Below are 27,931 nucleotides of genomic sequence, written 5' to 3'. Positions count from 1 at the left end.
CCAGCTCCTGAGTTGGGCATCCCCTTACTCTATCATCCTATTCCTACCCTCACTTGCTCGGAGCAGCGGGAGTAGTCTACATATTACAATCAGAAAGGACCGCCTTTCTAAATTCTCGCCTCTCTTCCTTATTCTTCCTTCAGAATCCCATCCTTTCCCCTTCCTATGTAGTTAGTTCCAATGTTTACACTGGCTGGTCCCTCTTGCTTTTCTGAATATCATGCACTCTCTCCGAGATATCCTTGATCCTGTCACCAGGGAGGCAACACACTATTCTGATTTCTCCTCAGCCGGACAGACGTTTGTCCAGGCTGCTGACAAAGAGATTCGAGTTTTGTAATTTGTAAAAGGAGGACCTTCCAAAATGATGAAGGCAGCTGATGTAGGGGAACATCACCTTGACATTGGACAAGCTCCCGTCCAAAGACACTCACGATCCTGACTTGGAAATAAGACCGTTTTCTTTCACTGTCACCGGATCAAGACCCTGGAACTCCATGTTCATGGCATTGTGGGCAGTACATGCACAACAGCGGTTCCAGAAGGTGGCTCACCACCGCCTTCTCAAAGTGATGGAGAATAAATGCTAGGCTCAGCCAGCGACATCCACGTTCCAGGAGTGAATAAATAAAAACAGCTGGGGTCTCTCGTTATGGCATACAATGCATCACAATTTTCTTTCTGCGGCATACCTGACACTAAAATCTGTCATCCACTCCAAACTAAATCGAGTCCCAGAGATGTTATTGCACACCTGGTCTGACTTTTGCCTGGGCCTCCTGACCCAGAAATAAGCTCTGACACTGTGACGCAAGACTCTCTCCATCAGTTATTTTCTGCCTTCATAAGAATGTTCCACTTATTCCATCTCTCTGTATGTTACTTTGGGCAAGAAGTTAATATTTCTGGATGAGGGATCAGCAGGATTAAATACCACAGTTAACATTCGATCAGACGTGATGTTATTGAATGGGGGAGCACAGAGGATGGGCCGAGTGGCCGCCAGCTTCCCCGCTCCTTGATCAGATTGTGAGAGAGCCGGAGGGAGGAGTTATTTTTTTTCTTTTGAAAACACCCGAGTGGCCGTGACAAGCACTGCCCTTTTCAGGGGCAATGCTGTGTGAAATTTCCAGTTTATTTTTTTTTATTTTGCTATTAACCCCCACACTACCGCCTAACCGCGGTAGTGCTTATTTTTTCCCCAGCACCCATGGTGTGTGTGCGTCGGTGTGAGACACAGTGAGAGACACAAGGTGTACGAATCTTTATTCAATTTCCACCACCAGGAAGATAGGAAAACACCCGAGTGGCCAGTGACAAGAACTGCCCTTCACATCAAAGGGCAATGCTGTGTGATCAAAACAGTGAAGGGGAGAGGGAGGAGTTATTAACATGGCCCGGGAATGAGCACCATTGGAGCTTCATAAAGGGGCAATTCCCAGCTTGAAACCTTCTCTGCCCTTTCCCCCACAGTCCCAGTTGCTTTGGTCAAACTGGGAGAAAAGGGAATTGGGGAAATGACCAATTGATGTTTGTTTCTGTGAGTCATCGGGAAAACCGGCACATGCGCGATGCTGCCCCACCCCCAATGCAGATTGGTCCTGACGAGTGGAGCGCATGCGTGAGGCCCACCCCCAGCGCTGCCATTGAGGAGCATTGACTCAGTGAGTGCAAGAGGTTTGTTTGAAACAGACCGCAATGGAGAGATCAGCGCCCAGGGAAGCGAGGGAACAGCAGGCTCCTTCCAGCAGCACATCGGGATGGGAGCCTGGGACACAGAGGGGGCTCCGAGACCGGGATTGATTCGGGGTGAGTTCAGGGAGAACCGGGGGCTGTTTGTAAGAGGCCGAGCGGAGCAGGAACTGGTCCCGGAACTTGGAGTGAGCGGGCTGGGGGGAAGAGAGAGGCCTTTCTCGGGCTGTGTGTGGGCCTGCTGAGGGAGGCAGAGGGGGAAGAAGCTGCTGTGGGATATTCTTGTGTTTTTTAATTACCTACACTCTGATGGAAATTCATTGTTTGGCTTCTGTTTCCCGCTATTTGTTGCGAATAGACATTGAAATAAAGGACAGTAGAAACAAGTGTAATAATCCTGTGAAGGGTAAATATAGCAGGCACCGGGAACGTCTCAAAGTATGTGAAATCGGGCCCAGTGTTCGTCTTTCAACAGGTGGTGTATTGGGAGTTGGATATTGAACTGTCTAATCATTACATTTGTGGAGCTGTGCGTATTTTGGTTAGTTTATTTTTATCTTAGTAAAATGTTTTAGAATTTCGAAAATAGAAAAAGACTGGAAGGTGCTCTGGGTTCGAGTGGAACCAGGATCTGCTCTGTTCACCTGACCTTGTTCAAAAACAAAGAATTATAATGATCATAACCTGAATATTGCATTGATTATTTAATGTCTTCCTACTCAGCTGCTAGTGATGTACAGGAGCTCTCTCTTTTGTCTTTCTCCAGGCAAATATTTGATGGACCAATCCAAGAGCGACCAGCTGCTTCTCACAATCAGCAGGTATGTTACCACTGACAGAGTGGAGAATGTCCTTTCCACTGTCTGAGTGGATTAAGTCAGACGCACATTGAGCTCCATTTCCAGAAGTACACATTCAATCCAAGAGTTAAACGCAACAGATGATATATAAATCTATATTTCACCCTGTTCTGAATGCATACCACCTCAGTGATGGTAAATTCCACTATTCAAAGCCAATTATCATTCATAAGATTAGAAGCAGGTTAGACTGTATGCTTGTAATAAATATACATTTGAGCTGCATTAAATCCATATGTAGAAAAGGCATTTTTAAAGTTATAATCAATAATCAATCATGCTGTTATATTGTTATAACAAGTATATATGAAGTTGATATTGAGTGCAGATAGAGAAGCAAAGTTGGACATTGAGTAACTGACCAGTACAAATTTATTCTTTTGATAAATAGTTGTCCTGGATAAAGACAATAATCAAACAATGTAAATTCCAGATGACCCTCTTGGTCAAGCCTGATCTACAGAGGATGCTTCCCGAGAGGATGCTTCAAGCTCATTCACACATGTGCATACACATCTGTCTCTGTCTGCCTGTCTCTCAGCCTGGTGTTGATGAAAATACACTTTATCCACACTCCCATTCTTATTGAGGGCCTGAGTAATACAGAAGCATTTCCACAATTTTTAAATGTGTGAAACACTGATTGATAAGACTTTAAACCCATCTGAAAGTGGATCAGGACTGGAAACACAAGGAGACATACCGACAATGTCAGTGTGATATAGACCAGTACCATTCTTCAAAGTGATACAGATTGGCAGAACAACAGAAAACTCACTCACATCAAGCCAGTTAATGGTTAAAAGGGAGAAAAATGCAATTTAGGCCCACAACTACTTCCAGATATGGACAGTCATAAATTGACTGACCAAATTATTAAATGCTTCAGAAGATGTTAGTTTTAGATGTTACATTATTGCAGTGCCCAGCAGTAACTGCCAAAAACTAGTGCACACACAAAATGTAAAATTAAAACTGATTCAAAGATAAGTACTGAACCAATATTAATCCATCAATCACCAGATTTAGCGAACATTGAACTGGTTTATCCTACACCCTGACTGAAAAAACACAACTGAACATAGAAAGAGAATGGCATTCAAATATTCAACTCGTCACTGCACACAGAGCAAAACTGGTACTATAGGTTTTAAAAGGCTGATAACTGCAGAACTAATCTCAAATTGCCATTTACACCGAGACACTGGTAGTGAGTGGATGAAGTTCAGAATCCCAAACAGTTATTGGAAACTAGTATGGAGAACAGATCAAGAATAGAATGTCCCAGCACAGACACAACACACTGAATGGCTGTACCAATTCTGTGATTGAGTCATAAATCACAAAATGCCTAAGTGTTTAAGGCACAATCACAACACCATAAGAACTGCTATCACGGATTGAATCACAGTCACAGAGAACTTTTTTTTTCTAATTCAGTCATGGGATGGGGGCCTCAGTGGCTAGGCCAGCATTTATTGCCCAACCCTAACTACCCATGCAGTACTTAGGAGTTAACCACATTGATGTGTGTCTGCAGTCACATGTAGGCCAGACAAGGTAAGGATGGCAGTTTCCTTCCTTCAAGCGCATTAGTGAATCAGATGAATTTTTCTGGCAATCAACAATAGATTCTAGAATATTATTGGTTGCCAGAGAATTGAGCAAATTTGATAGAAGAGTTGAAAGTGACTGGAACTCATTGAGAACTTCACTCTCAGTGATACAGCAGAAACTGGCATGTATAGATCAATTCCTAAATTCACACATGGACACAGCAGAAATTGACATTTATACATCAAGTCCTAAACTCTCGTATGGACACAACCAAAACTGACAGACATCGATTGATATCTGTTCTCACATATTCATATTGCAGAAACTGAAAGGGAGAGAACAATAATCATGCACACACACATGACAGGTACAGGTTAATAACTAGACTAACAGATTTGCACAGCAAAACCTGACAGGTACAGGATGATAAATTAAATTGCACATTTATAAATAAGAAGCTGACAGATACAGTTTATTAACTGCACTCTCAGATGCACAGAGCAGAATCTGACAGGGACAGGTTGGTAAATAACTCACATGCAGGTGGCAGTAAATTTCAGAGAAAGATTGATAACTACACTCTCATATTCACAAAGCAGAAACTGACAGGAATAGATTGATTATGCTCCCAATTTCAAATCACATAAGTTGATGTGTACACTTTGATAACGATATTCACAGAGAAGAAACTCCCAGCGAGAGATTGATAACAAAACAAAAATTGGTGGAAAATTCACAGGTCTGGCAGCATTTCAGGTCCAGTGACTGGTCCTCAGAACTGACAGTGGCAAGGAAAATGCACACAATGTGGTCTCCTCTATGTTGGGGAAACTGAACGCAGAATGGGTGTCCACTTTTCAGAACGCCTACATTCTATCCAGACAAAAAGACCCTGAGCTTGCTGTTGCATGTCACTTCAAATGCAACAGATGCTGGAGATCAGAGCAGAAAATGTGTTGCTGGAAAAGCGCAGCAGGTCAGGCAGCATCCAGGGAACAGGAGAATCGACGTTTCGGTCAGGCAGCATCCGAGGAGCAGGAAAATTGACGTTTCGGGCATTCCTGATGAAAGGCTTTTGCCTGAAATGTCGATTTTGTTTCCTGCTCCTCAGATGCTGCCTGACCTGCTGTGCTTTTCCAGCACCACTCTAATCTTGCTCAAATTTTAATGTTAATCTCTCTCTCTTTGCAGCTTTAATACTGTATTACAGATTCTGTTCTATTACCCTGATGCATTTTGTCTGATATTATTTGCCTGTTAAGTACACAAAACAATACTTTTCATTGTATGTCAGTGTGTGTGAGAATAATAAGTCAGATCAAATGAAACGGATAATTACACTCACATATTCACATAGCAGAATCTAAGAGGTACCAGTTGATAACTACAGTCACACAAACTGACAGGAAACGATGAGTAAATACACTCAAAACATTGATATTACAGAGCCTGACAGGGAAAGAGTGATAACTAAACTCTCACATTCACAAAGCAGAAATGGATAGTGACAGGTGAAAACTCAGTTCACACATTCACATAGTAGAAATTGGAAAGATTGGCTATTACACAAACATATTCACCAAGCAGAAACTGACAGCTACAGATTGACATCTATATTTATGTATTCACACAACAGAGTCTGAAAGATACAGATTGACAGTTCCACTCACTTTGACAAAGAAGAAAATGACAGGTAGAGAACGATAACTCTATTCCCACATTCACATCACTGAAGCTGACAGCTACAGTTTGATTAATACACCCACATTCACAGAGCAGAAGCTGATGGGTACTGCTCAATAACTGTATTCACATATTGACAGGGAAGAATCTGACAGGGACAGATTGGTATCTGCACCGTCATATTGACATAGTAGAAACAGTAACACTCTGGTGTCAAATAGCAAAACCTGACAGATATTGTTTGATAATTGCTCTCCCATACTGATATAGCTTAAACGTACAGGTAGAGATCAATATCTACATTCTCACAGAATAAACTGTTAGGTACAAATTGATGACTGCATTTAATATTCATACAGCAGAAAGTGACAGGTAGAGATTAATATCGAAACTCGCATTCTCAAAACTGAAACTGACAGGTTCAGGTTGATAACTACACTCGCAGGTACACAGCAGAAACTTTTAGGGACAGATTGGCAAAGCAAACATGCACATTTGCAGGGCAGAAACTGACAGGTATATATATATTGATAACTAAACTTGCATATCCACATCAGAGAAACACTAGGGACTGATCCTATTTATTTAAAATGTTTGAAATGTATTTATCAACCAGTCCCTGGCAGTTTCCTTTATGTGGCCACAGGAGTTCAGTTACCAATCTGCACCTGTCGGTTTATGGTATGTGAATGTATGAGTGCAGTTATTAGTCTGTCCCTATTTGTCTCTGTGATGAGAAAATGTAAATATATTTACCAGAGAGTGACCGGGACAGATTGAATACTGCATTCACTCACATATTTGCACTGATTATACAGATTGATAATTACAGTTTGATAAACTACACTCAGATATTCACAGAGCAGCATTTAACAGGTACATCTTGATAATTATCTTCACACATTTACTGAGCAGGAACTGACAGGTATGGATAGATAAGGAAACTTTCATATCCAGACAAACTTTATTATCCAGATGCCAGAGGTGTTTGTAGAGGTATTGGTTAATATGTGGTTCTCAGTGAATTGGTACTTTTTAAAAAATATAATCACCAAAGAGCAGCTCAGGCCAAGAAGAGGATCAGCCTGTGGTCCTGTTAGAATTGCTGTCTTGAAGACAAAAAACAGCCTAATTATTATTAAATTATTCGATTGACTTAATGTTGATTTACAAACGATGTCTCTTCTGTCTTCCTCCAGACAATTACTTGAAGGACCAAGACACTGTAATATGTGCTCAGTACAAAGCCAAGTGTGATCAGTTCCTTCGAAAAAACAGCAGGTATGTTACTGCTGTCAGACTGAAGATCATCCTTTCCATTGTTATAGAATAGATTGAATTAGACACACATTGATTCAATTTCCAGAGAGAAATTTTCAAATCAAGTGTTAAATATCACGGAGGAATTACAATTTTTTTACAATTACAGTGACCCTCCTGATTTTATAAACCTCTATAAGGTCACCTCCCAGCCTCCAACACTCCAGGGAAAACAGGTTCAGCCTCTTCAGCCTCTCCCTTTTGCTCAAACACTCCAACCCTGGTAACAATCTTACGAATCTTTTCTGAATGTTTCAAGTTTCACAACATCCTTCCAATAGGAAGGAGACCAGAATTGCACACAATATTCCAAAGCGGCTGAACCAATTGGCTATACAGCTGCAACATTATCCTATCGACCGGCGACTCCACTTTCAAGGAACTATGAACATGCACTCCATGGTCTCTTTGTTTAGCATTACTCCCCAGGACCTTAGCATTAAGTGTATAATCCCTGCCTTGATGTGCCTTTCTAAAATGAAGCACCTCAAATTTATCTGAATTAAACTCCATCTTCCACTGGTCGGCCCAGTGGCCCACCTGATCATGATCCTGTTGTAATCTGAGGGAACCTTCTTTGCTGTCCACTACACTGCTAATTTTGGCGTCATCTGCAAACGTTTTATGTTCACATTCAAATCATTTATAAAAATAAGGAAAAGCAGTGAACTCAGCACTGATCCTGGTGGCACACTACTGATCACAGGTCTCCAGTCTGAAAGGTAGGCCTCCACAACCACCCTCTGTTTTCCACATTCAAGTCAATTCTGTGTCCAAATTGCTAGTTCTTCCTGATTTTCATGTAAACTACCCTTGCTAACAAGTCTACAATGAAGAAACTTGCCAAACATCTTACTGAAATCCATATCGAACACATACACCACTCTTCCCTCATCCATCTTCGAGTCAAAGAGATGTACAGCACAGAAACAGACCCTTCAGTCCAACTCGTCCAAGCCAACCAGATATCCCAACCCAATCTAGTCCCACCTGCCAGCAGCGGCCCATATCCCTCCAAACCCTTCCTATTCATATACGCATTCAGAAGCTTTTTTAAAAGTTGCAATTTTACTGGCCTCCACCACTTCCTCTGTCAGTTAATTCCATACATGTACCACCCTCTGTGTGAAAATCTTGCCACTTAGGTCTCTTATATAACTTTTCCATCTCACCCTAAACCTATGCCCTCTCGTTCTGGACTCCCCCATCCCAGGGAACATAAAACTTGTCTATTTATCCTATCCATGCTCCTCATAATTTTATAAACCTTTATAAGGTCACCCCTCAGTCTCCGATGCTCCAGGGAAAACAGCCCCTGCCTATTCAACCTGTACCTATAGTTCAAATCCTCCAACCTTGGCAACATCCTTGTAAATCCTTTCTGAACTCTTTCAAGTTTCACAACATCCTTCTGATAAGAAGGAGACCAGAATTGTATACAATATTCCAACAGGGGTATAACCAATGTCCTGTACAGCTGCAACATGTACTCAATACTCTGACCAATAAAGGAAAGCATATGGAACGCTTTCTTCAATATCCCATCTACCTGTTACTTTACTTTCAAGGAACTATGCACGTGCACGCCGAAGTCTCTTTGTTCAATAACACTCCCTCGGACCTTACCATAAAGTGTATAAATCCTGCGAAGATTTGCTTTCCCAAAATGCAGCACATTGCATTTATCTGAATTAATCTCCATCTGTCACTCTTCAGCCCATTGACCCATCTGATCAAGATCCAGTTTGTAATCTGAGGTAACCTTTTTCGCTGTCCACTACACTTCCAATTTTGGTGTCTTACCTCCATTGCTCACATCCAAATCATTTATGTAAATGAAGAAAAGTAGTGGACCCAGCACCGATCCTTGTGGCACTCCACTGGTCCCATGCCTCGACTCTTAAAAACAACCCTCCACTGCTGCTTTCTGTCTTCTTCCTTTTGAGCCAATTCTGTCTCCAAATGGCTAGTTCTTCTGTATTCCATGAGGTCTAACCTTGCTTACCAGTCTCCCATGGGGAAATCCTCTTCGTACTACTTCCAAAAACTCAGTGGAGTTTGAGAGTCATGGTTTCCCATGCACAATACTATGTTCACTGTCCCGTATCAATCCTTGCCTTTCAAAATACGTGTAAATTCTGTCCCTCAGGATTCCCTCCAACATCTTGCCCAACACCAATGGCAGGCTTACCAGCCTAAAGGTCCCTGACTTTTCCTTACCACCTTTCTTAAATAGTAGCACCACGTTAGCCAAACTCTAGTCTTCCAGCGCCTCACCTGTAACTATCTATGATAAAAATATCTCAGCAAGGGACACAGCAATCACTTCCGTAACCTCCCACAGAGTTCTAGAGTACGCCTGATCAGGGTCTGTGGATTTATCCACTTTTATGCGTTTCAAGACATCCAGGACTACTTTTGTGTGTAATATGGACATCTTTCAAGATGACACCATCTATTTCCCCACATTCTGTAACCTCCATGTCCTTCTCCACATTAAACAGTGATACAAAATACTCATTGAGTGTCTCCCCCATCTTTTGTGGCTCGACACAAAGGCCTTCTTGCTGATCTTTGAGGGACCCTAATCTCTCCCTAGTTACGTTTTTGTCCTTAAATGTATTCTTAAAATCCCTTGTGATTCTCCTCAACCGTATTTACCAAAGCTATCTCATGCCCCCTTTTTGCCCTCCTGATTTCCCTCTCGAGTATACTCCTACTGTCTTTTCTTCTTCTAAGGATTCATTCGATCTCTGCTGTCTATACCTGACATACGTTTCCTTCTTTCTCTGGACCAAAACCATAATTTCTCCATCATCCAGCATTCCCTACAGTTTCCAGACTTGCCGTTCATCCTAATAGGAACAGACTGTCACTGGACTCTCGTTATCTCATTTTGAAGGTTTCCCATTTTCCAGCCATCACTTTACCTGTGAACATCTGCCATTAATCAGCTTTTGGAAGTCCTTACCTAATATTGTCAAGCCCATTGACATTTACACCATTTTTCAAGAGGTTTAGACTGAATTCTTATCTGAAATATATGCCCAAGAAGGCATTAAATTTACATTTAATGTGACTTTTTGGAGTTAAAGTCAAGATGGAAAAGAAAATCCGACTGTAGCATCATTTCAAAAACCATATATAACATAGATGTTAAATACAGAGATAGAAGGAAACCAGATAAAAGTCACCAATTTACAGGATGAAATAGTGTTATTAATTTATTAGTGATTGGGCAGGACAGAGTTAACCCTTTAATGAATAGTTGTCACATACAGTCACATGACAATTAAACAATGTGAATTCCAAACACCCATTCTGTGCCAAAACCTGACAATTAAAACTGCAGATGCTCCAGGCTGGAAACAAAAGGAGAAGTTGCTGAAAAAGAACTCCGCGTGTCCAGCAGCATGTGTGGAGAGAAAGCAGAGTTAATGTTTTGGGACCAGTAACTGTTATTCAGAACTGCGTTTCTCTAGGAATTTCTGTTTTTATTCCTGACAATATAGAATAAATACTGCAGGCACACACAGACACATACACACACACACAAAGCAACTGACTTAATTCAGAATTAGTTCAAAATACAAACACCATAACTGCAGAGCAGGACTAACAGTTATGGAGTTCCATATATACTTCAGGCAACAGAAAATGATATAATCAAGATAAATATCACTCTCTCATGGAGTCATTGTGGTCTGCAGCAGTCAGAGACATCCAGTTAACAATTCTCCTCCCACTCAGACAGCTTTCCATTTCCATAAATGTATCATGGTGGCAGAGGAGCTGCCATTCCCACCCTCATCATAACATCATTCTCCATTTCTCCAACTTGCAGGAACAGATTTTTTTATGCCTCGATCGTCATCAAAATGGCAACTGCAGTAGACTCGCCAACTTTAAGGGCATTTAAATGATCATTGGATAAATATATGGATGAAAATGGAATAGTATACTGACTGCACTGTCATGTTCTGTGTTCTATTATCTCACTAAATCTTTCCTACCCCATTGTTTCAAAGTAACTTTCATTTTCTACAAATAGCCCTGCATTTCTATGAAGTCTGATATAAGACACACGAAAACTCAATCCCATTTTCTCAAGGACTCAATGTGATCACATAATCGTAATTTGAAACAATGGAGTAGGAAAGATTTAGACAGATAATAGAACACAGAACATGACAGTGCAGTATACTATTGCATTATCATCCATATGTTTATCCAATGACCATTTAAACACCCTTAAAGTTGGCGAGTCTACAACAGTTGCAGGCAGAACTTTCCATGCCCCTACCACTGACTAAAGAAACTACCTCTGACATCTGTCTTATATTTATCATCCCTCAATTTAAAGCGATGTCCTCTGGTGCTAGCCAACACCATCAGAGGAATAAGGCTCTCACTGCCCACACTTTCTAACCCTCTGATTATTTTAAGTGTCTCATATTAAGTCACCTCTCAACCTTCTTCTCTCTAATGGAGTCTGAAGTCCCTCAGCCTTTCCTCATAAGACATTCCCTCCAGAGTAGACAACAGCCCAGTAAATCACCTGTGAACCCTTTCCAAAGCTTCCACATCCTTACTATGATGTGGGGACTGGAACTGGATGCAATTTTCCAAGTGCGGCCACACCAGAATTTTGTAGAGCTGCACCGTGACCTCATGGTTCCAAAACTCAATCCCTCTCCCAATAAAAGCTAACCACTGTATGCCTTCTTAACAACCCTATCAACCTGGGATCAATGTACATGTCCACTAAGATCTCTCTGCTCATCTACGCTACCAAGAACCTTACCATTAGACCAGTACTCCTTCCAAAGTGAATTATCTCACACTTTTCCACACTAAACTCCATTTGCCACCTCTCAGCCCAACTCTGCAGCTTATCTATGTACCAGTGTAACCTGTAACATCCTTCACCACTGTCCACAACTCCACTCTAACTATGGAGAACCCAATAACGAATGCACTCTTCTTCTCTCTCTTCCTCTTCCTCCCCCACCCCCCCCGAGTAACAGGGACAGACTCTTTGCCAGAGACCTGTACCATGTGGCTTACTGCTGGTAAGTTTTCTCCCCCGCCCATCAATAGTATCCAAAACAGTACATTTGTTATTAGGGGGAATGGACACAGGGGCTCCTTCCCCTTCAGTCCCCTGACTGTAACCCATTGGCCATTTTTCTTGTACCTGAGATGTGACTATGTCTTGGTAACTCCCCACAAGATAATGTAGATTACTAAACCTGCTCATTTTTCTTTTTACAAGAAGAATTCAAAAGTTTTATTCTTCAAAAAGTTTAGTTTGGCTGTTCCAATTTGGACCACTGCATGAGAGAAAATCATTGCTTCCTCCTGCCCTCTGTAGAGCCACACAAGTGCCCCAATCATGGTGAGCACCATCACAATACAGTGCAGGGTAATTAACACCTACCTTTACTTCAACAGTCTTCAAGTGCACTGAAAAACAAATATTAATTATGACCTTTGTCGGGTGGGCCAAGAAGTGACAGATTCAGTTTCATTTAGATACATGTGAGGTGTTAGATTTTGATTAAGGCAAACCAGGGCAGGACTTATACACTTAATGGTGGGGCCTTGGCAAGTGTTGCTGAACAAAGAGACTGAGGGGTGCAGCTGCATATTTTCTTGAAAGTAGAGTTGTAGGTAGGCAGGGCAGTGTAGAAAGTATTTGGCATGCTTTTCTTCATGGTCAGAACATTGAGTGTCGGAGTTGGGATGTCATCTGGTGGCTGTACAGGATATTAGTGATGCCACTTGAGATTGCGTAAAACGCTCATCACCCTTCTCCAGGAAGGATGATGTTAAACTTTAGATGCTGCAGAAAAGATTTACAAGGATGTTATAGCGATATAGAGTCATACAGCATAGAAACAGATCCTTCAGCCCAACATGTCCATGATGTCCAACAAACACCAAATTGCATTCATCCTATTTATCTGCACTTGGCCCACTGCTGACTATGCCCTGGTTTCTTAAGGGCATATCCAGATGCTGCTTAAATTCTGAGAGAGCATTCCATCACACTCTCAGGCAGCACAATCCAAACTTTACCCACCATCAACATCAAACTATTTTTCACAGATATCCTCTAAACTGCTGTCCCCACAACTTCAACTTTTGCCCTCTGGTCTCAGACACGTCTGCCAAGGGGAGAAAGATTCTCACAATCTACTCCATCTGCATCATTCACAATTTAGTATATCTCAGTCAGATCCTCCCTCAACCTCCTCTGCTCCAAGGAAAGGAAACCCAGCTCAAACGGTCTCCCCTTTTAATGGAGACTTTCCAACCCACTGCATCCTCTCCAGCCAATCCCATCCTTCTAATTGTGTGGCAATCAGAACTGCACACAGTATTTGATCTGTTTTATAAAGTTGGAATAAGACTTCCTTGCTCTTATATTCGACAGCTCCAGAAAACATTCAGTATGCCGCCTTCAGCAGCCTGTCTGCCTATGCTGACACCTTCTGGGATCTATAGACTTGTACACCAAGGTCCCTTTGTTCCTCAGTACTCCCTCAGGACCAATCCTTCATTGTGTAATTCTTTCCCTTATTAGAACTCCCAAAATGCATTACCTGACATTTATCAGGATTTAAGTTCCATCTGCCATTCTTCTGCCAATGTACTCATACTGTAGCCCGAGACCATCGCCCTCATGTCATTTTCATGTCATAGAACAAAGAACAATACAACACAGAAACAGGTCCTTTGCACACCAAGATTGCACTGAAATATTTAATACTTCAACACGAAAAATTCATTTGCAGGCTTACTGATTATATTTTCTATATTCACATCCAATTGTTAATATGTACTTAACAAGCAGCAAGGGTCCCAGCACTGATCCCTGTGATTCACTGCTGGTCACAGGCTTCCAGTCACAAACGCACAATAGTTTGCACCCTGTCTGCAAGCTAATTTCAGCTCCAGTGCACTTAAGACTCCAAGACCCAAGCTTGGACCAGTCTTTTATATGGGACTTTGGCCTTGTCAAAGGCTATTGGGGTGGCCTGTATCTGGCCAGAAGTGAGTGGCTCATGTCTGTTAACACAAACTGGCTGAGAAGTGGAAAGTAAAATTAAGCAGCAGGCTGTGAAACAGAATGGCAGGCAGAAACTAAGGCGTACAGCCTCCTCACTCAGGCAGAATGATACCATTGAACAAGTCACTCCAAGGACCCAGCCAGTTCCCATTCAAAACAGTTCTGACAAGCAGACCAAAGGTCTAATAAATGAGTAATTCCAGCCACATTAAATGAAAGGGTAATTGTCCCAGTTCATGAACAATCACCAGGTGCTAGTAACAGCCCATTAATGCCCTAAAACAGCCGAGGGTGCAACAGCTAAAGTTATTTTATAGTACTCAGTTTCTTGAATTAAGGAAAAGGTTCTCGTAAAGAGTCTTACCATCATCACCGTAGTTTTCAGCATAAAAGAAGGTGCATAATACCAAAGCATAAAGAGGAAAAGAAGCATTTAAACCTGGAAGTGAAGGTTAGCTAGCTTTAGGTAATGATTTCTCTTATGCCAGTACAAAATAGATTGCTCACAGCCTATTAATCAGAGTGCGAACAATTGGGGCAAAAAATTTACACTTTGTAGCTAACTTTGTATAACAAAAATTAAAATTACAAGTCGATGGCAAGTAAGTCAAAACAAACTGTCCTTTGATTTTTCTTCATATGTTTCCCACTGCCCTAATTAGATCAGAGGAGCAATTGAACTTGATAAAATGGAATACAATGAATAACAACATTCAAGCTGTCCTGAGAGACAAGCTAGCCTGAGAGAAACCCAAAGGCATATCGCAAATAACTTTGGAATGTGAATGAATAGAAAGATCGCAAGACCTTGAGATTAGTTTCCGTGAAACTGAGAGGTCGGGGATCCTGGGATTGTCCAAAGAAATGCCCACCATTGATTAGGTCTCATTGAAGAGGGTTTGCAAGGTAAGATCATTGTAATCAAGTTTATGATTATAAATTTTCTGATAACAAAAAATATTGCTTTTTATTGTAAAATCAGAGTGTGTCATGGACCTCTGTTCTGAGGCCAGTCTCAGAGGACAATCCTTTGGCCCTCTGCCTGCGCTAACCAGGTTCTGGTTGAATAAACCACTTGCTTGAATCCTGCCTGCCTGCCGAGTCTTTGGGCGGCACGGTGGGCGGCATGGTGGCACAGTGGTTAGCACTGCTGCCTCACAGTGCCAGAGACCCGGGTTCAATTCCCGACTCAGGCAACTGACTGTGTGGAGTTTGCACATTCTCCCCGTGTCTGCGTGGGTTTCCTCCGGGTGCTCTGGTTTCCTCCCACAGTCCAAAGATGTGTGGGTCAGGTGAATTGGCCATACTAAATTGCCCCTAGTGTTAGGTTAAAGGAGTAAATGTAGGGGTATGGGTGGGTTGCGCTTCGGCGGGTCGGTGTGGACTTGTTGGGCCGAAGGGCCTGTTTCCACACTGTAAGTAATCTAATCTAATCTTTCATCCCCAGTCGGAGGTTATGCTAGGACAAAGTCCTTACAGAAGTCCGTGTAAACCACATCAACTGCACTACTCTCATCAGTATGTTTCATTGTCAGGATTGGAGGGTTTGAGTTATAGAGTCATAGAGATGTACAGCGTGGAAACAGACCCTTTGATCCAACCAGTCCATGCTGACAAGATATCCCAACCCAATCTCTTCCCACCTGCCAGCACCCGGCCCATATTCCTGCAAACCCTTCCTATTCATAAACCCATCCTGATGCCTCTTAAATGTTGCAATTGTACCAGCCTCCACCAATTCCTCTGGCAGCTCATTCCATACCCGTACCACCCTCTGTGTGAAAAGGTCGCCCCTGAGGTCTCTCATATCTTTCCCCTCTCACCCTAAACCTATGCCCTCTAGTTCTGGACTCCCCAACCCCAGGGAAAAGACTTTGCCTATCCATGCCCCTCATAATTTTGTAAACCCCTTATGGTCACCCCTCAACCTCCGACACTCCAGGCAAAACAGCCCCAGCCTGTTCAGCCTCTCCCGAGAGCTCAAATCCTCCAAACCTGGAAACATCCTTGGGTAAATCTTTTCTGAACCCTTTCAAGTTTCACAACATCAGAATGCAGAGACCAGAATTGCACGCAATATTCTAACAGTGGTCTAACCAACGTCCTGTACAGCCACAACATGACCTCCCAACTCCTATACTCAGTACTCTGACCAATAAAAGAAAGCATACCAAACGCCTTCTTCACTATCCTACCTACCTGCGAATCCACTTTCAAGGAGCTATGAACCTGCATTCCAAGGTCTCTTTGTTCAACAACACTCCCTAGGACCTTACCATGAAGTGTATAAGTCCTGCTAAGATTTGCGTTCCCAAAATGCAGCACCTTGCATTTATCTGATTTAAATTCCACCCGCCACTTCTCAGTCCTTTGAGTTATAGGGAGAGGCTGAACAGGCTGTTGCTTTGTTACCTGCACTGTCGGAGAATGAGGTGTGGCCTTTGTACTGATTGAAAAAATCATGAGGGGCATGATAGGGTGATAGTGAAGGTCTTTTTCTGAATGTGGGTGCATGCAAAAATAGGGGGCACAGTTTAAATTGTGGAAAAAAGATTTAAAAAGGACCTAAGGGGTTACTTTATCAAAGAGGATGGTGCTTGCATGGAATGAGCTACCAGAGGAAGTGGAGGTGATGGGTACAACTACAGCATTTTATAGGCACCTGGATATGTGTAAGAATAGGAACAGTTTAGAGGGTTATTTGCCAAATGGGACTAGCCATGATGTGGAGGTGCCAGCATTGGACTGGGGTGGACAAAGTTAAGAATCACACAACACCATTTTATCGTACAGGAGGTTTATTTGGAAGCACTAGCTTTCAGTGCACTGCTCCTTCATCGCTCTGAAAGCTCGTGCTTCCACGTAAACCTGTCGTAGAATGACCTGGTGTTGAGATTTTTAACTTAAATGGGACTAGGTCGGATTAGGATCTCTGCTCAGCACTAACAACTTGGACCAAAGGATCTGTTTCTGTGCTGTATAACTGTATGACACTGAAGGCCACACCTTGATATCATTACTCCCAGTTAGACTCTGCACTATCGGAGTTGACTCCGAAGAACAGCACAGAACCTTTCTGTGACAATGTGTTGTGGTTTCACTTGCCTGTGAATCTTACAGACACAAACAGTCAAAGAAAATAAGGTCTTTCCCATTCACTTCAGGAAACATGAACTGAAAACTATCTCCTTTGCTTACTGGCTGTCCACTTCACAGCAAGCATTTAAACTGCTCAGTAACACAACGCAGGAAGATTGATTCAGAGATGCTGGTGTTGGACTGGGGTGTACAAAGTTAAAAATCACACAACACCAGGTTATAGTCCAACAGGTTTAATTGGAAGCACACTAGCTTTCGGAGCGACGCTCACCTGATGAAGGAGCGTCGCTCCGAAAGCGAGTGTGCTTCCAATTAAACCTGTTGGACTATAACCTGGAGTTGTGTGATTTTTAACCAGGAAGATTGAAGCAGGATCAATCAAGTGTGAGCATCCTTCCTGTATCATAACAACTGTTTCTTTCAAAAATGTTTTTTCGACATAAAATCAGTGCATGTTCACAACAGCCTGCGTAGTCAACATTAAATTTTTGTTTCCAAGTTTTTCACTAGACAGCATGGCTCTCATCTGTCCACAGTCTGTCACATCTGAGCAGAGTTTTGAAGGACAATAAGCCAAATCCATAGTCCCATTGAATAGCACAGACTGACAGGTAAATAGTAATTCCTAAGCACACAAACCTTACAAGTAAATGGAAGAAACAAGATGAGTTCTGCACTCGCAAAAGAACAAACAGTTGCAGACTGCAGCAGTTATTGTGCTTATTCATGTCATGAAGGACTTGAAGGAAACTGATAATTTCTGGACAGAACAAAGAGTGAGATGGTGTCAATACACAGTGGGTACAAAATTACTTGCAACATACAGAAATACTGTCAGGTTAATAGGTCTATAGGTAAAAATAGAAAAGACATGACCCCAAAGATGTCACAGGTGGGAGAACTAGCATTTCATTAAACAAGTTATCCAGGACAGGGTGACAGTGAGATATGTCAGTCCCAGTGTACAAGTCAACTTCCTATAGATTTAAAATACATGGTATCACCTTGGTCAAGAAGTAAATTCTACTTGTTTATTAGAAAATACTGAACCTATTGCTTGTTCACAATGTATTCCACTTAAGTAGGGAAAAAATAAAAATTCAGACTAATTATTCATTCAATTACCTCACCATGGTTTAAACTTGCTATCTGACTCTCTGACTATATGTAATTCATGTATCAATTCTTTTTGTCCAAACTGGAGGAACTAAATAGTAGGCCAAGTGCCAGATTGAAACAAATATTGCAATTTAATTTGTTTCCAAAAGGAGAAAACAGAACACATCTCAGACAAAATGACTGAATAAATACTTTGTTTTCAAGTGGTCCAAAGGAAAATCAAACATGAAAAGGTACACATTTAAACAGATACACAGACATTATAGGACACGGAATGAAAAAACTTTCACATTCAAAGTACACATTCAGACCAGAAACTGACCAATCCAGAAAATAGCTTACAATCAAACCGGGCCATCGAATAAAAGTTGTGGAAATTATCCAAACTGCTTGAGAGTGTCAGAGACTGACAATGGTCTAAAAAGTCTCACTTTCATTTACAGTACATAGAATTTCTCCAGTGCAGATAGAGGTCATTTGGCCCATCTGCCTGCAACATATTGTCAAAGCGTATCCCACCCGGATATAGACCCCATCCTAATCCCCATATCCACATATTTACCATAGTTAACCCACCTAGTCTGAATATTACAGGGCAATTTACCATTACTAATCCAGCTAAGCTGTACATGTTTGGACTGTGGAGCACCCAGTGAAACTGTTTTGAAGATGTGGGTGTACTGTACCTTTAAGAAAGTTATCAGGCAGTAGAACTACCAGACATCACCAAGTGTTCTGTAAACAAAAAGTAACATTTGGTCGAACGGAAGTAGCTGTTTGCCTGGAGACAAAAACATGTGAATCAACCAATCAGTTTAAATTAAATCCTGAAAATATCAAATTCCAATCCAGTTCGAATTGAGTACATTGACAATCTTAAAAGCCAATGACACCGTCCGATGCTCTGGAGGTATAAAACCAGGGAAAATTGAACAGTTGGAAAGAGAATTGCCAAGCCACCAGCATGTAAAAAGACTGCCTGAAAAATAGCTCTCTTAAAGGTCCATTCATCATTAAGTAACCTGTGAAGCAGAATCCCCAAGAAGAACAAAAGACAGGAATACAGAAAAGAACCGAAAGCTGCCTGGTTTTGAGAAAAGAAGTTTTGTTTTGTAAATCTTAATCAGGAGTTCTATCGGACTAGTATTATAGAAGATAAGTTAGAAGAAGGAGTTGTAAATAGATTTTAGTTAATCACTCTCTGCTATACTTGAAGAAATAAAGTTGTTAATCTTTACTTTACCTCGTTCTTGGCTTATCATTTTTCCACAGATTACTGCATGGGATAAACCTTTTCTGTGTTGCTGGTTTTAAATTAGTTTACCCTGTGCCATAACAAAACCAATGCAGACATGGGGAGCATATCTGAGTGCAGTTTGCACAAGGAGCCAAGGCTAGTACTGAAACTGGGTGCCTGGCAACATAGAGTCAGAGAGATGTACAGCACGGAAACAGACCCTTCGGTCCAACTCGTCCATGCCAACCAGATATCCCAACCCAATCTAGTCCCAGCTGCCAGCACCCGGCCCATATCCCTCCAAACCCTTTCTATTCATATACCCATCCCGATGCCTTTTAATGTTGCAATTGTACCAACCTCCACCACTTCCTCTGGCAGCTGACTGCATACATTGTAAATATATGACTTACTTATAAATATATGGCTGGCTGCGAGTGTAAATATAATTGGCATTCGGAAGCCTTTGGGGATGCTCACGTGATGCTCTGTTTCACGCGCCGGAGACGTGGAAGGGCAAAACAGGGTCACGTGGCACTCCGTTTCGCGGGCAAAACAAGGTCACGTGGGGTCGGATATCCGGGAACGCAAGGAGGCGGAGAATGGAGTCAGATCAACAGCCAATCAGAAGACAATCCCACCTCAGTGATTGCATGACGTTTTTTATGATATAAAAAGACTGGGTCAGGGACAGAAAGTTTGAGATTTTCTGAACTGACACACTATCTAGTTTGTCAGGGACAGAAAGGTCTAGACCCAGAGCTCTGTATGCTTTATCCACTTACTGCTAAAATAAGCTAAAAGTGTGAGACCAAATATCTTCTCCTATTGCTTCATTTAAAGAACATGCAGGACTTGGCTCACACATAGAAGAAAGTAAGTTGATAGATTGAGACAAAGTCCGACAATTTGGTGATCCCGACGTGATGAAGACGGAGAAGTGACAGAAAAGACAGAAAAATAGAAACAATGGACAACTGACGTCTGATGACAACAACAAGCGGCGCTGCATAAAAAAAGGTGAGCAGACGCCTGTTTCTCTCGAAGTTCTGCAATTGGAAATACTAAATTGATTGTTGTCATTATACTGCAAGTGTCCTAGTAATAGTAAGTGGATAAAGTATTGATATAGTACATACAGGTTTAAAGTCCCTTGGGGTTAGAGTCCCCATAAAAGCAATAAGGTACGTACGGGTTTAAAGTCCCTTGGGGTTAGAGTCCCCATAAAAGCAATAAGGTACGTACGGGTTTAAAGTCCCTTGGGGTTAGAGTCCCCATAAAAGCAACAAAGTTTGATACGTACAGGTTTAAAGTCCCTTGGGGTTAGAGTCCCCATAAAAGCAACAAAGTTTAATACGTATGGGTTTAAAGTCCTGTGGGGTTAGAGTCCCCATAAAAGCAACAAGGTACGTAAGTGTGAGGAGGTTTAAAGTCCATTGAGCAGGATCTCATAAAAGCAACGCTCACAAATTGTGGTGTATGATTGTGTTGTATGTTTTAAAGCTTATATTGGGGAATGTACGGAGGGTGGCAGAAAAGCCAGTAGTGTCTTGAAGACAGGGACGGTGGTGTCTCAGCGAGAGAGAGTTGGCAGTGGAAACCTAACGGTGACAACAACGACACTGCTGATAAATCTCGCTGAAAGGGTCAGTTGCTCGGGTGTACTCCATACAAACTGACTGGCCATCGGATTTGTCTCTGATTGGGTTAGTTGCTCAGTTATATTATATCCAAACCAATTGACTGCTAGACGGGAGGATTAAAACAAAAATACGTAAAATGGAAGGGGAATTTGATAAAGAGTGTGAGGAATACGGAGGATGTTCTTTCGACTTAATGTTGCCCGTAAAACAGCAGTGGGGTAAAGCTAGAAGTCAGTTAGTTAGTGGGCTTGCAAAGGACAAACAAAAAACAATGCTGGAGAAATATGATAAGATTTGGGAAGAATTACAACAACAGGGCAAAGTCCCTAAAGATGAGGAGAGGGAGAAATTGTCACCGTTTTTAGGAAAAGCAGAAGAGCAAGCTAAATTAGAAGTTGAAGAGCACATGAAGGAAAAGAAAGGGTCAATATTAGTTAGAAGAAAGTGGACAAAAGAAGGCGAGGAGAAAGAAGAGAGGAGGATTCATTTGCACAACATGACGTTAGCCTGTATGGCGGAAGAAACATTACAACAGAGGGTGGGTGGTGCCTCTAAGACAAAACTGGCAAAGGAGACAGAAAAGGCAGGACTATCCGCGCCATTATATTCTAAATCGCCTGGGGTACAATCACGCCCCCATATCCTGTATCACAAATGCCACTTATGTATGTTCAAGAAGGGGTGTTAGATGTGCAAGAAGTAGGAACGAGAGAGTATGAAGCAGTAAAAGAGAGACTGGTGGAAGCAGTAGAAGAAAGCATCAGAAAGGTAGAAAAACTAACACTAGAAGCTGAACGGAGAGTTAAAGAAGTGGAGGAGGCGAGCAGGGTGATAATGACGCACAGCAGAAACAAAGAACAGCCGAAACAAGGGAGACATTCATTATTGGAAGAGCCAGATGCTCACTCGACACCATATTGTGTTGAGAGTGGAAGGAGGGGAAGATAACATAGGTCAGCTCAGTTACTAGATGACAGGTTCTCAGACAGGAGAAGGAGAGATTTGAGGGACGAGCGAGATAGAGACAAATTGGATGGGGGGGTGGGGGGAGTCTGAAAATAGTACAGATATTGAGGACGAAGAATCCCTGACAGAGGATGACCCACACACTTACCCCGTCACTTTGAAAGGCTCACTCACAATGCATACCGAACATGGCCCTCCAATGAAGCCCCTACCTGAAGCAAGTTACAGCCTGCGTCACAGAGACACATTACGACAACCCGTACAGTATCAGCACCACCAAATGCCATTAATTTACAGAGGCTCTTATTTGGGGGATGTTTATCAGCCCTTCACATTTACTGACATGAACTGCATCCTGGATAAAACGCCCCCACCCATGGAGGGAGGTGGGCCTTGGATGACTAAATTTTGCCAATATACACTAGGGTACAAGTTAGCTATGGGCGATTGGAGAGAGCATTGTTGGGCAAGCAATTGAATATGTGGGAAGTACAGCAGATTCAAGCGTCGGCGGGGACCACCTTACTACCTGATTCGGAACCGTTTGTGCAGCATGCCACCTGTGTGGGAAGGGCAATGAGGGATTGATTTCCGATTCCACCGGGAGCAATGCACTTGCTCACCTTCACAATGAAGGAGGGTGAGGATATGCCTGCCTTTTTGGCGAGGTGTAAGGGCATGTGGACAGATACTGCGGGGAGCCATCCAGGGTCGGGTCACCAACAGACCACATTATTTAGGAATGCCGTTATGGCAGGGATGCCTAAGGAGGTAAAAGAGGCAATGGAGAGTAATCCTGATATCCCAGGTTGTTCTACAGAACAGTGGGAGATACACTTGACGCACTACATGAAGCGTTACAGGACAAAACAGGATGAAGATAAACAGAGCAACGAGTCAGCTCAAGTGCAGTTGCTGAAGTTACAGCTCGATGAGGCTAGAAGGGAGGACAGTATGTCCGCTCAAGTCAGCCTCTTTTTCAACAGGCTGCTCAGCCTTACCAAGCCACAAATGCAGCTGCAGCCCCGGTGCAAGGAGAGTACCCCCAGACTATGCCGGAAGGACGGGGTACAAATATTGACGGGGCCCGAGAATCCAGGGGCATGTGGGGTTGGCAGACCCCTATATGCAAATGAGGATAATGGACAAGAATCTGTCTTTTTTGGTTGACATGGGTTGAACTGACTGCAGAACAGTTGGAATGGTATGAGATGTCTGAAGAAGCTATACCTCATCTCACATTGACCGTGCATGCTAACTATCAGGCCAAGGATCTGGGACCTATGTCCAAACGTATGATGGCGCTAACTGATCGGGAAGCTGAGTCCAAACCCAGTTTACAATATTCACCATCAGAGGAAGCCTACAGCATTATGTATAGGACAACTGACAAGGTACTGCTGGAACATAGGCAGACTGAAAGGTTTCATGGCAGGAAGAAAACAGACCATCCACAGGCTGCAGCGATGCTTGACACTCTACCAGATACCTTGTGGTCAGCAGGTTCAACGGACGTTGGTCACTGCAAACACGTCACACCGATCACATTCGATTTAATTGACCACACTCCAATTTGGCAGAGAGAATATTCATACAAACCAGAGGCTGAATCCGGTGCTGACACAATTGAAGGATTGTTAGCAGCAGGGGTGCTAGAACCCTCCCAGTCAGCCTGGAACACTCCTATTTTACCTGTAGAGAAGCAGAATACCGGTAAATATCGGATGGCGCATGATCTTAGACGGATTAATAGCGTCATTTCTACTCCAACAGTTCCACTTCCAAACCCCTACACTGCAATGTCTGTCCTGACCCCTGACCATAAGTGGTTCTCGTGCATTGATCTGGCCAACGCGTTCTTCTGCTTGCCCTTAGCTGATCATTTGAGGGACATTTTTTCGTTCACCTATAAAGGCCAGCAACTACGTTATACAAGGGTCCCTCAAGGGTTCATTTTGTCGCCGGGGGTGTTTAATCAGGTACTGAAACAGCAGCTGAAGGACCTGACACTCCAAAAGGGGGTGATATTGATCCAGTATGTGGATGACATTCTTTTGGCGGCACCCGACCATGTTTCTTGTCTGGCAGCCACAAAGATGTTGCTGCTTCGCATGTATAAAGTCGGTTTCAAAGTCTCACGGGCTAAGTTATAATGCTGCAGACAAACGGTGTCTTTTTTGGGTAGAGTGATTTCCATTAAGGGGACAGGTGTCTCTCCATCCCATAGATCCTCCATTCTGCACCATACCGAACCAGTCACTGTAAGAGACATGCTCTCATTTCTTGGGTTGGCAGGATACAGCAGATGATTCGTTGCATCATATGGGGAGCTCACTTTCCCTCTCAGAGCCATGGTCAATGAGCAAGGCATGAGAAATTTGTCGGCCCATTTGCAGTGACCACGGAGGCAGACGAAAGTTTCATATCTCTTAAACAGGCCCTAACGCGGGCTGCTGATTTAGCGGTCCCGGGTTACAAAGGGCCATTTTTCCTTGATATTTCTGAAACATTACACACAGAATGTTCTTTTTCAGAAAAAAGGGGGAGGCAGGCAGGTGCTGATGTATGTAAGTGTTACCCTTGACCCAATAGAGGACAAACACCCTCCATGTACAAGACATGCAGCAGGGGTAGCAAAAATTCTCCAAAACGTAGCACATATAGTCATGGGCCATTCACTAACGGTACTGACGACACGTAGTATAGTGGCCTATGTGAACTCAACAGCCTTTACAATGACGTCACTGCGGCAAACCAGGTTACAGAAAATCCTGAATGCACCACATATAACGTTTACACACGAAGGAATTAACATGGCTGACAACATGGGAGAAGGAGAGCCACACATGTGTGAGGAAAGGATACAGAGAGACTTCAAAGTTAGGGCAGACTTACAGGCAATTACACCAGTAGACCCAGAAGAAGTGCTGTTTACAGATGGTTGCTGTTACAGACATCCAACTGAAGGTCTTAAAGCAGCCTATGCAGTGGTGCGACGGACAAGTGAGGGATCTGAGGAAGTGTTGACAGGAAAAGTGACTGGCAAAGAATCAGCCCAGTTGGCTGAACTACAGGCAATGATTGCTGCGTTAGAATGGTCAGAGGGAAAAAGAGTAAATATCTACACCGACTCTGTATATGTGGCAGAGGCTATACAGGTAGAACTCAGTCAATGGATTAGAGCAGGATTCTTAACAGCAGCAAAAACCCCAATTAAACATGAAAAAGATATGAAAAGATTAGCGGAGGCCCTAATGAAACCTGCGGAAGTGGCGGTGGTCAAGTGTAGAGGACATGATAAAGCAGATACAGTAGTAGCGAAGGGCAATCAAGAAGCCGACTCAGCAGCAAAGAAAGCAGCAGGGTATACAGCACAGTATATAATGATGCAAACAGAGAGAACAGTGTATGACCTGCTGCCTGCCTGTGATGCAAATGTGTTAATCAAAGAGCAGCAGAAAGCCTCTCCTCATGAACTGACAGTTTGGAGAGAGAGAGGGGCCACAGAGTTAGAAGGGATTTGGAGGTCACCGGACGGTAGACCAGTCCTACCCCCAGGTTTGATAGCTTCCATGCTCCAGGAAGGTCATGGGTTGACACATTGTGGAAAAACACAGATGCAGAGGTGTCTGACACATTGGCGGCATCCGTTCCTGCCAGCAATGATTGAAAATTACATCAGAGAATGTACAACGTGTACAGAATACAATGTGAGAACAACAGTGAAACCACACGAGGGAAAATTCCCTCTCCCAAGAATGCCAGGTCAGGAAATAGTGATTGAGTACACTGACATGATAGAGAGAGTAAACGGATACCGGTACCTTTTGGTAGCAGTGGATGCATGCACTGGTTGGCCAGAAGCGATACCTGCGAAAAAGGAAGATGCAAAAACAGTGATCAAATTTTGGATAAACCAATACATTCCAATGCATGGGTTTCCAAAGAGAGTCAGGTCAGATAATGGCACACATTTCAAGAAAAAAGACCTGTAAGAAGTTGAAGCAGCTTTCGGACTGAAACATGCGTTTGGAACAGTGTACCATCCTCAGTCACAAGGAAAAGTGGAAAGAATAAATCAGTCCATAAAAGGAAAAATAGGAAAAGTGTGTGCCCAAACAAAGTTAAGTTGGGTGGAGGCCCTACCCTTTGCTTTACTGTCCATTAGAAGTTCAGTAAACTCCATCATAGGGTTTACCCCGTACGAGCTAACAACAGGGCAGCAGTTCCCTGGACCAGGAGCTGGAATACAGATGTTAGAGGGAGGAGGAGCCTCTCTAAGGTACAAACCTTACTGTGATCAACTAACAGCTTTGGTGTCAGCTTTCTCCAAACAGGTTGGATTGGAAAAGGGGGACCGACAGAGTCAGGTGCCACCTCCCACGGACTGGGTCCTGCTGAAGATGATCATACGGAAGTGGTCGGAGCCAAGGTGGACAGGACCTAACAGGGTGGTGGAGGGGACATCCCATGCGGTCAGACTGCAGGAGGTAATCATCACAGCAATTAAAGGGAAGGCTTCCCCGCCCTCCCAGATGGAGACGGAAACCATGGCTCCGGCAAGAAGGGAAAACTATGTATTGGAGAGCGAATGTGATGTATAAAACTGGTTTGTTGGTCTCATTTTCATGAGACCAGAAGGGGGACTTGTAAATATATGACTTACTTATAAATACTGAAACATGCGAGTGTAAATATACTCGGCATTCGAAAGCCTTTGGGGATGCTCCGTTATGCGCGCGCGCAAAACAAGGTCACGTGATGCTCTGTTTCACGCGCCGGAGGCGTGCAGGGAGGTCACGTGATGCTCTGTTTCACACGCCGGAGGTGTGCAAGGAGGTCACGTGGTCCTCCGTTTTGCAGGCAAAACAGGGTCGCGTAGTACTCCGTCTCCCGGACAAAATAGGGTCACGTGGTACTCCATTTTGCGGGCAAAACAAGGTCATGTGTGGTCGGACATCCGGGAACGCAAGGAGGCGGAGAATGGAGTCAGATCAACAGCCAATCAGAAGACAATCCCACCTCAGTGATTGCATGACGTTTTTTATTATGTAAAAAGACTGGGTCGGGGACAGAAAGGTGTGGGATTTTCTGAACTGACACACTATATAGTTTGACATGGACAGAAAGGTCTAGACCCAGAGCTCCGTATGCTTTATCCACTTACTGCTAAAATAAACTAAAAGTGTGAGACCGAATATCTTCTCCTATTGCTTCATTTAAAGAACATGCAGGACTTGGCTCACACATAGAAGAAAGTAAGTTGGTAGATTGAGCAAAAGTCCGACAACATGCATCACCCTATGCGTAAAATAGTTGCCCTTAGGTCTCTTTCATATCTTTCCCCTCTCATCCTAAACCTATGCTCTCTCGTCCTAGACTCCCCCATCCCAGGGAAAAGATCTTGTCTATTAACCCTATCCATGCCCCTCATGATTTTATAAACCTCTCAATTAATGACCCAACCCAAAGCTTGTTTTTGAATGGATCTGTTTTCTTTCCTTATGCACCTGTTGCCCGTTTAGAGCCCACCATATGCCTCACATACTGTGTGTGGAAGGACATCTGGCTATTCTAATAATGTTGTGACTGGCAGATTTGGTGCATGGTCTAGCAGTCTGTTCAGCTTCACTACAATCAACTCTTAGAGTATTTAGAGCCTTTACTAAAATCTGTCTTG

The 27,931-nt window shown here is 43.0% G+C and overlaps 1 protein-coding gene and 1 long non-coding RNA gene across 5 annotated transcripts in view; one reads left to right on the top strand and one right to left on the bottom strand.

Moving 5' to 3' along the window:
• LOC122544532 (histone H1.01-like) overlaps positions 1-27,931 on the bottom strand; it is a 179,340-nt gene that overhangs the window by 19,375 nt on the left and 132,034 nt on the right. The gene's annotated exons all lie outside the window — the stretch shown is intronic.
• LOC122544645 (uncharacterized) lies at positions 1,645-27,449 on the top strand. Its single transcript, XR_015755171.1, has 3 exons — positions 1,645-1,809; positions 6,992-7,073; positions 26,563-27,449. It is a non-coding gene; the product is annotated as an uncharacterized LOC122544645 (long non-coding RNA).

The sequence above is a fragment of the Chiloscyllium plagiosum genome, unplaced genomic scaffold (assembly GCF_037043375.1).
Source record: "Chiloscyllium plagiosum isolate Xiang-an unplaced genomic scaffold, Cpla_swu_hap1 HiC_scaffold_49, whole genome shotgun sequence".
Lineage (NCBI taxonomy): Eukaryota > Metazoa > Chordata > Chondrichthyes > Orectolobiformes > Hemiscylliidae > Chiloscyllium > Chiloscyllium plagiosum.
Note: the sequence above shows the minus strand (reverse complement) of the source record. Positions and strands in the feature narration are given on the sequence as shown.